The following is a 10,702-nucleotide window of genomic DNA, read 5'->3' as shown; positions in this document are numbered from 1 at the left end:
GGTATGTTTCAATACAAATTAAGCCCTATATTTTTCTTAACTATGAAAGTGATATAAGAAATTAAAATTCATTCTTTCTGAATCATTGGAATTCTCGGCAGTAAGAAGACACAAATGGTTTTCCTCATATGACCTCCTAAATGCTAACTGTGACGTCATTAACTTGTGCATTTTCCCGTATTTTCTGAAAAAGTTGCAGAAGTCATCAATTTTCAGTAGAATTTTCTTTCAGAAAACATACTCTGCCACTGTCGCCCGGAAAGATTTTGAGATATGTGATTTTTCATAGCTGTTTGCACAATATATCCAAAAATTAAAAAGCGGGCGACGGTGGCAGACACTATTTTCTAAAGGAAAATAGCAGAAAAACAAGTCATTTTGAAGCATTTCTGCATTTAACTCAAAAATGTACCAAATTAATGACGTCATATTTCAAAAAAGGCTCTTCATCATGCCATATTCTTTTATGATTTATCATATTCATCTACTCAACTACTGTTAAAGCCAATTTCATAACTTTTTAAGAACAAAATAGCACAATAAAGCTCAAACCGTACTGTCTTCTTATTCTATTTGAAATTGCTACCATAAAAATATCTTGTTAAATTCTATGTAAACGGTTAAAAACCCAAGTAATCCAAGGTAAAATAGAGGGCAATAAGCAGAATTAAATTTCAGTCTTTGTCGAGAGTTTAAAATTTGTAAAACAATTAAGCCCCTGAAGTATATGAGTAGTGATCTAACCTCATTCTCTCCTGGCAGTCTGTTCTGTTTACACAGATTTATATGTATCAGTATTACAGTCTAACCTCATTCTCTCCTGGCAGTCTGTTCTGTTTACACAGATTTATATGTATCAGTATTACAGTCTAACCTCGTTTTCCCCTGGCAGTCTGTTCTGTTTACACAGATTTATATGTATCAGTATTACAGTCTAACCTCGTTTTCCCCTGGCAGTCTGTTCTGTTTACACAGGTTGTTGTCTTTATCCAGGACCAGCTCTATACAACTGAAGGCATCAGCTGGAATCTTGTTCTCCTCCCTGTGATCCTTCCAAAACTTCTGTAAGGCCTGAAATACAGAACAACAAAGTCAGAACAACAAAACTTCTGTAAGGTCTGAAATACAGAACAACAGTCAAAACAACAAAACTTCTGTAAGGCCTGAAATACAGAACAACAAAGTCAAAACAACAAAACTTCTGTAAGGCCTGAAATACAGAACAACAAAGTCACAACAACAAAACTTCTGTAAGGCCTGAAATACAGAACAACAAAGTCAAAACAACAAAACTTCTGTAAGGCCTGAAATACAACAACAACAAAGTCAAAACAACAAAACTTCTGTAAGGCCTGAAATACAGAACAACAAAGTCAAAACAACAAAACTTCTGTAAGGCCTGAAATACAACAAAGTCAAAACAACAAAACTTCTGTAAGGCCTGAAATACAGAACAACAAAGTCAAAACAACAAAACTTCTGTAAGGCCTGAAATACAGAACAACAAAGTCAAAACAACAAAACTTCTGTAAGGCCTGAAATAAAGAACAACAAAGTCAAAACAACAAAACTTCTGTAAGGCCTGAAATACAGAACAACAAAGTCAAAACAACAAAATTTCTGTAAGGCCTGAAATACAGATCAACAAAGTCAAAACAACAAAACTCCTGTAAGGCCTGAAATACAGAACAAAAAAACTTCTGTAAGGCCTGAAATACAGAACAACAAAGTCAAAACAACAAAACTTCTGTAAGGCCTGAAATACAGAACAACAAAGTCAAAACAACAAAACTTCTGTAAGGCCTGGAATACAGAACAACAAAGTCATAAAAACAAAACTTCTGTAAGGCCTGAAATACAGATCAACAAAGTCAAAACAACAAAACTCCTGTAAGGCCTGAAATACAGAACAAAAAAACTTCTGTAAGGCCTGAAATACAGAACAACAAAGTCAAAACAACAAAACTTCTGTAAGGCCTGAAATACAGAACAACAAAGTCAAAACAACAAAACTTCTGTAAGGCCTGAAATACAGAACAACAAAGTCAAAACAACAAAACTTCTGTAAGGCCTGAAACACAAAACAACAAAGTCAAAACAACAAAACTTCTGTAAGGCCTGAAATACAGAACAACAAAACTTCTGTAAGGCCTGAAATACAGAACAACAAAACTTCTGTAAGGCCTGAAATACAGAACAACAAAGTCAGAGCAACAAAACTTCTGTAAGGCCTGAAATACAGAACAACAAAGTCAAAACAACAAAACTTCTGTAAGGCCTGAAATACAGAACAACAAAGTCAAAACAACAAAACTTCTGTAAGGCCTGAAATACAGAACAACAAAGTCAAAACAACAAAACTTCTGTAAGGCCTGAAATACAGAACAACAAAGTCAAAACAACAAAACTTCTGTAAGGCCTGAAATACAGAACAACAAAGTCAAAACAACAAAACTTCTGTAAGGCCTGAAATACAGAACAACAAAGTCAAAACAACAAAACTTCTGTAAGGCCTGAAATACAGAACAACAAAGTCAAAACAACAAAACTTCTGTAAGGCCTGAAATAGAAAGATATGATTAAAAACAGTCATCCTACATCAGCAAAAATTCTGTTACAGTGAAAACTTGTCTAATCCGACACCTGAATAATCTGACATACTGTGAATTCCGACGTTATATTTTTTCCCCATTTTAGTATTTTCCTTGTATTTTACTCTGTGTAATCCGACACACTGTCTATTCCGTCACAAAATCTGTCTCCCAGTGCATGTTGAATTAGACAGGTTTCACTGTACTAATTTTTAAATATGAAATATGCTGAAACTAGAAAAATGTCCATAGGACATGAATGCCCCGCCAAGGATATATTAGTAAAGCAACATGAAAATTTGTATGTGTATAAGATTTGATCAGTTTGGTTCAGGTAGGGCTTATAGTTACTTGGGAATGAAAATATAGGTCAGTTCCACCATCCGAAGTAAGTCTGGTAGTGTCCATCCCTAGATGCATCATCCATGCTAGTTTAGTTCGGGCAGGACTTATAGTTGCTTGGGAATAAAAATATAGGTCAGATCCAGCATCCGAAGCATACTGGTAGTGTCCATCCCTAGCTGCATCATCCATGCAAGTTTGGTTCAGGTAGGGCTTATAGCTACTTTGGAATAAAAATATAGGCCAGATCCACCATCCAAAGCAAGTCTGGTAGTGTACATCCCTAGATGCATCATCCATGCAAGTTTGGTTCAGGTAGGGCTTATAGTTACTTGGGAATAAAAATATAGGTCAGATCCAGAATCCTAAGCAAGTCTGGTAGTGTCCATCCCTAGATGCATCATCCATGCAAGTTTGGTTCAGGTAGGGCTTATAGTTACTTTGGAATGAAAATATAGGTCAGTTCCAGCATCTGAAGCAAGTCTGGTAGTGTCCATCTCTAGATGCATCATCCATGCAAGTTTGGTTCAGGCAGGGCTTATAGTTACTTGGGAATGAAAATATAGGTCAGATCCACCATCCAAAGCAAGTCTGGTAGTGTCCATCCCTAGATGCATCATCCATGCAGGTTTGGTCCAAGTAGGGCTTATAGTTCCTTAGTAGTGGACCTGCTCCAAAAACTTTAACCTGATCACTCATCTGGAAAATGTAGGTCAGATTCAGCATCCGAAGCAAGTCTGGTAGTGTTCATCCCTAGATGCATCATTCCTGAAAGTTTGGTTTGGGTAGAGCTTATAGTTCCTTGGAAATTGACTTGCTCCAAAAACTTTAACCTGATCACTCATCTGGAAAATGTAGGTCAGATCCAGCATCCTAAGCAATTCTGACAGTGTCCATCTTAAGATGCATCATCCATGCAAGTTTGGTCTAAGTAGGGCTTATAGTTCCCCTGGAATGGACCTGCTCCAAGAACTTTAACCTGGTCACTCATCTGAAAAATGTAGGTCAGATCCAGCATCCAAAGCAAGTCTGGTAGTGTTCATCCCTAGATGCATCATCTGTGCAAGTTTGTATCAACATGTGAAGTTTGATAACACTATCTTGAATGGTATGTTTAAAACTGAGCAAAACACTAATTTAAGAAAAGTGAGGTCAAGGTCAAAAGAAAGGTCAAGGTCAAAAAATGTTGATGCAGTTGCATAGCTCTCATCAATGTCTATCAGCATATGAAGTTTGATGAAAATATCTTGAATAGTTTCTTTGAAACTTAGCTTTGAACAGAGCTAAACACAAAGTGTGACAGAAGGACGGAAGGACAGAAGGACGGAAGACGGACATGACAAACACTATATGCCCTGGCCATATTCATGGCGGGGCATAAAAATGAGATTAAACATGGAAGCAGGTATTTTTGGTTGAAAAAATGATTACACCGGGACTTCATTTTCTTGGTCCAAAAGTAACCATTATATAACATTGTATAAAAATTTTCTTGAGGATTTCAATTTCCTAATGATAATTGTTGTCATAATGTTGCTTTCTCAGTAGGTGTTTTATCTTATATTATAGCCATGTCAATTTCTGTGATACCTGAGTGAACATTCCTGGAAAATCATAAACATAAGTTGTTCCGCTTGACTGAGCCTGGAATCTCTTCAGCTGTAGGTGGTCCTTTGTGGGGTAGGGCGTGCTGATCAGCAGACCGTGAAGGGCCCCTTGTTTTGTTCCATAGGCTTCAAACATCACCTACAAAAGATATTCTCCAATTTGATAGCTCAAAGGAGCTGACTGGGGTTTCATTGTGTAAAAACTACAGTAAAAAACTGTTGAATTGAAATTTATTCCATATGTAACTTACATTGACTTCAGTATACTTGCCAAGTTTAGGCAAAATCTATGTAGAAGGTATTCTAAGGGACTAGGGCTGTATCAATATATTGATATATTGATACGTATCGATATTCAAGATTGATTGATTGATTGTATATTGTTTTACGTCCCTCTTGAGAATTTTTCACTCATATGGAGACGTCACCGTATGCCGGTGAAGGGCTTCAAATTTAGACCTATATTCGGCACTCAGGGCCATTGAGCAGTGAGGGTTCTTTATCGTGCCAGCGCATACCGTGACACGGGACCTACGTTTTTAAGGTCATATCCGAAAGACCCGTGACTTTCACTTCTAGTGCCGAGCGCTTGGCAAAGGAACAGTCACTACCTTTGTTTACGTCATAGGTTAACGCGGCGCCGCGAACGAGAATCGAACCCGGGCCTCCCGATCACGAAGCGAACGCTTTACCACTAGGCTACAGTGATCGATATTCAAGAAAAATATTGTATCGAAAAATAACTTCCAATACGTATCGGATAGACATTTTTTCTTAAAGATGGGAATTTCAATCACCAAAGATTATATTTTACTTTTTTGAATTAAAACATTCAACAATTATTTAATTTCTAACTAAGGAAATAACACAGTTTTTATAATTATTACAAAATACAAAGAAAAATTTATTTGAACATGTTGGTTTTACTGTCATCAAAAGTTTTAATTGAAGTGTTATTTTTAAAGACAATGAGACAAGAACTTTAAAATGGGTAATAAAACACTTAATTCCTATGAAATGTATGCATTAAAATGATTTAGAGGACTTTTTTGATGGACTTGTTTTAGAAACCAATATATCGCATATTGCTTTAAAAAATATTGTATCGTATCGTATCGAAATTTTTGGCTCAATACACAGCCCTATTAATAAAGGGACCATCTCAAAATACAGGTACATTTACTATAGGAATATAAGGGGTAATGCAGTGCAATCTGAAATAACACATACTTGTCCCATGTTAGGATCTGTGACCTCCCTATACATGCTCATGTCCAAGTAATATCCACTCTCATTGGTCAAGAACAGACGAATAGGAATGCTTGTATCACTGGATGCAAACCTAAAACATTCCAAAATACTCTTTGTATGATAGAAGCTTTAAAATTATAGGATTTTCATCTCCAAAGTTATACATGATGTACAACCCCCAAAATATTCATCTTATAGAAAGTTCGAACATCAAGAAGTAGTCTTACTTGATTGTGAATTTCAGCTCGGCATTGAGAACCCTCATCTTCATGAGACGACTGCCATATCTCATCACCATAGCTCTGACCGTCTCCTCCAGCTGTCGACATACAACAACACATGGTAATGGTGAATTCACAATGTTAATAACCAGAAATGGTCAGAAAACCAATGATATACAATTATATTAAACATGAGTATATTGTATAGTAATGTTGATTTTACCTTGCCTGGTTCTGGAATGGTCAGGTTGGTGCAAAATTCAGGAATATATGGTTACAGTCAGTCTTCTTAGACTGGAATTATAACACAAAATCTATTTAGTATCATGAATGCTGATTCCGATACAAACTGAAAACATTTATAGTCAATTCTGAAATACTGTGAAATTGCTAATTCCTATTGGGAAGACAAGGTAGGATTTGTCTTTTTAAGGTACAAGGAGATTTTTTTTTTAATTGTGTCCTCCAGAAAATTGGACCTTTCAAACTCCAGAACCGTATTCGTTTACATTAATAAGGGAATTTAATCCCAATGAACAATTTTTTTTCTCAAATTAACAACATTGAAATCAATGAAAATAAGTGAATTTACAGGACTTTATCATCCCCGACTCACCAGTGGATGTGAGAATGCCACTTCTAATGAATCTAAAGCCTCCAGGAGGGTTCTCTCTGCTTCATTTTGTAAATACTCAAAAGAAGCCTCCTAATGAAAAAAAAAAACATCAAACTTTTGTCAGAACAGTGTAACATAAGGGTTGCATTTGTTTGAAATATAGCACATGTCAATCTGTTCAAATGATGTTATACAAACACACAAATATATGACAACTTTGACAAGAAACACTTTGTTCAGATGGATTTTTTGCTTTTTTTTCAGAATTTAGAATATAGGGGAGGAAAAAAAAGGAGTGCGATATGCATGTACATGTACATCTCATACACATGATGGTGCAGATCAGACAATATCTGACATAATTGTTCTTGCATCAAAACAAATTTATTTTTTTCTTTTGAGAAGAATAACTCTTGTACCTATTCATTGTGTGCAATGTTACCTTGGTGACGAGGTCAGAGTGCCTGATGATGACCCTCACAAAAAATCTGTAATCCGTCACTTCCTGTCCTGCTGCCACCTGTTAAACAATAAACAGATAAATTTATAATGCAGGGTACACAGAGTTGTGCCCCTTTACAGATTGTTGGATACAATCAACTTTGTTCAGAGTCTGCAACTTTATGAAATTTTTAAATCAACTTTAATTTCCCACACATTTATGTAATTTAGCAACAAGCTTAAAATAATATGATTTTTTTTTAAGAAAATAAGACATATTTATTCACTAATTTTCAAAACACTTGAATTAAAATGTTAACATATAAGGTAGGCTTTATATGAATTACATATACTGAAAGAGTTCTCTCCCTCTAATTAGAACTGAGTTAAAATCTACCTTAGCTTTTCCCAGGTATAGATGCATCTTGTAGTTGTTGGTCTGAATGGCCTCCAGGTCAAAGTTCCTCAGTCTGTTGATCTCCAGCTGGAAGGCCAGGGCGGGCTCTAAATGTCGGTAAATCCTGTCCTCACCAAACTAAATATTAACAATAATTTTTACAATTCTTTGTTAACGAGGCCGAGTCTAATTATTTCTGCCCTAGGGATTTTGATAATTTTTTGATAAGTAATTTTTACTGTTATATTTATTGTTTTAGGATTAAAATATTGAATGTTTACCATCCCGTTTTCTAAATGGGCCAATTAACTTAAATGTTGTCAATCTTTACTATTGGACCCTATGGGAATTTGTTGGAAAATCGCCAAATTATTACATTTTTTCATTATTTTTTGTTCTTCTGCACTAGGGATTTCTATTTCATTCAGGTAAATGAAAGTAAATGTAAAAAGTCACCAAATTGTGAAATTTCAAAAAAGTTCACCATCTCGATTGGTCTAGGTCGAAGCCAAATACCTCTAAAATTGCCATATTATGGTAAAAATACATATTTATGGTGACGTTGTTAGAGTCATTTCAACGTTCTTTTTCCAATAATTGTCGTAAAATCACATTTTCAGATCAGTAGGAGTTACAAATAATGTAAATTTTGTATTGAAATTAAAATAATTTTCAAAAGTGTACTGTCACACTTATGACTGCATGAAATTAAAAAGCTGCGCAAAGTAATGCGCACTCGAATTAGACTCGGCCTCGTTAAGTTTTGATAAAACATAGAGATATTCAAGCATATAAAAACTTTGCTTCCATTTTTTTTTTATTGACAACCATCTTTTTTAAGTGAATTACTCTTTCTATTATCATGTATGTAGTGCTATACTTACATCAAACTTGGCACGATATGTGAAATATTTTGGTGAAATTCTCTGTAAGAGAAAATAAATACAAGCTAATATTATGTAACTATATCATATTATACATATTGCAGTGCTTTCAAACAAAATCTGTACTGAAATTTTGACACAATTATCATACGTTAACCTATTGTGATGAAAAAGAGGGAGATTCAGACCTCAAAAGCGGTAGCATTGCGCGCGTGTTGTTTAACGCTTGGATTATCGATATTTTCATGTAATATAAATGTATATTATAAGCCTTAAATGTAGGTACCTACACTTATTAATCTTAAATATCAACAGCAAAGAAGAAGACAGAAACACCTTATGTTTGACATAAATTGTACAAATTCAAATATTTTTCATGCTCATCATTTTGCTTGGATTGGCTGCTTTACTTAGCCTTTTGAAGAGTGATCTTTGCTGATATAGCCTAGAAGCAATAATTCTGAATGTTCATTCAGTTTTTAAACAAAACAAAGCATGGTTTAATCTAGATCCAAAACAAGTCCGTATCTTTCGTTATATAAATTGGATTTCCCGCGATGATCGAAAACGAAAGTAGAGATGTGCCACATGGCTTGGTCAATCGAGTGATTTCTATTGACTTTATTGATACAGTTGTGAGCTTCTGTGCTTTTAAAGACGATGTCAAATGTTTTCATCTAATTCTTAAGAGCTGTATCTCCTTTTTCATGGCAGGGATGTTGATTATTTATCGTAACCAATGTAATCACTGGTAGTCTTATGTTGTTGTCGTTGTCAAATCCGTGCTTGAAATCTATGTACAAAAAAAGCGTTTGTATGATTCCGAGTCCAATCACGCGATATCTAGCGAGATTTTATGAGAGTGGCTTCAAAAATGGATACCCAAGCGAACCAAAAATACTTTAGACGCAGCTTTTGTAGAAAAGCGGTAGATTTCTGAATTAAATCGGTAGGCGGGAGATGGAGTGAAAAAGCGGTAGACTCCCGCCTAAATCGGGAGAGTTAACATGTATGGAATTATAATCACAGTGAAAACAATCATTTTGAGACTTACCCTACAGTAGACTATGTATGTGATTCTTCTGATGGCCTTCTCACACAGGCACTGCTCCTAAGAATGTCACAAAACAAGACATTCAAAGATCTCAAACTACAGCCATAAAAGATTTATAAAAGAGAATTGCAGCTTTAAAATTTTTGTGATTCCAGTCCATACCCTCTCTTTACAAAACTCCTGGAACTTGACAGCCAGGGCATTGTCGTCATACTTCTCCTATTTGCTGAATTTAATTCCCACATTGATGATATGAATGGGTTCATCTGGATCTGAGGAACTCTGTAAAGAAAATTAATCAACATTGGTTCTTCATTTGGCACCTTAAATTGTTAATTACATCATTGATTAGGTAACTGATTATTTACATCATAAATTATGCGCACTATGAAGGTATTCATAGAGTAAGATATTGTACTGGTAACTAGAGTGATTTTTTAAAGACTACTTATGGATGTTAGCGAATCTCAGGAATCTTTACTTTAAGACCACCTCCTTCTAACAAACAGAATTAATATTCACCGATGTTCCGATTACAATCTTCAAATTCCCAAGCATGGGGGGAAATCATCAAAGCGAGTGTGTAGAATGGAGTTTGGAACAGAAGACATCCCTGGTAAAACTTTGCGTAGTAAAGCTGCACTTGTCCGAGATAAAAATGGCTCATTAAGACTAGAGATGGAGCGCAAACATCCTCAGATTGTCCAGCACTCCCGATACCACACTCAGGGTTGGAGAGCTAATGGTGATGCCTCAATCATTCTTTCTAAAAGCAATCCAGAGAATCCCTCTGTTGATGAAATCATTGCTACAGAATGATACTTCTCTGGTTATGCCTGTAAAGGAAACCAGCCCACAGGAGCCCATGTTGACCTTTTTCATAATCTTGCTAACAACCAAGATGAAAATTCTGGTGCCAATGCCAAAAGTATTTGTACAAAACTGCTTATGAATACTGTCAAAAGGGACATTTCTAGTGTGAGGCATCTTTTGAACTTGTCTTCCACTTTTCTGCTGCAGTCATCAATTTCAATCTGTTAGTCTCTCAGGCTCTAGGGTTCTGGAAAAAACTGGTTCTACTGTCACACGACATACACCTCTTGATGAATACCTTCAAAGACATGAAAATGATACAAGTTCCTGGTACCAGTTCATTTGTACGTAAGTCTGGAAAAGTCCCAGTTATTTCTGGCAGTCAAATTAGAGCTACTTGGCCCCTAAATGAAGATTATTGTTGCACTATGATACTGCTCCATATGCCAAACTGGAGAAAAATTGATGATTTAAAGGATAACAAC

General features: G+C 35.6%; 1 pseudogene; it reads right to left on the bottom strand.

The window, feature by feature from the left end:
• Nucleotides 1-744: 744 nt before the first annotated feature.
• LOC134229357 (acetyl-CoA carboxylase-like) lies at nt 745-10,194 on the bottom strand (annotated as a pseudogene).
• Between the last annotated feature and the right edge of the window lie 508 nt (nt 10,195-10,702).

Source organism: Saccostrea cucullata, unplaced genomic scaffold (assembly GCF_032062105.1).
Source record: "Saccostrea cucullata isolate Sc308-1 unplaced genomic scaffold, CSIRO_AGI_Scuc_v1 ctg9619, whole genome shotgun sequence".
Taxonomy (NCBI): Eukaryota; Metazoa; Mollusca; class Bivalvia; order Ostreida; family Ostreidae; genus Saccostrea; species Saccostrea cuccullata.
Note: the sequence above shows the minus strand (reverse complement) of the source record. Positions and strands in the feature narration are given on the sequence as shown.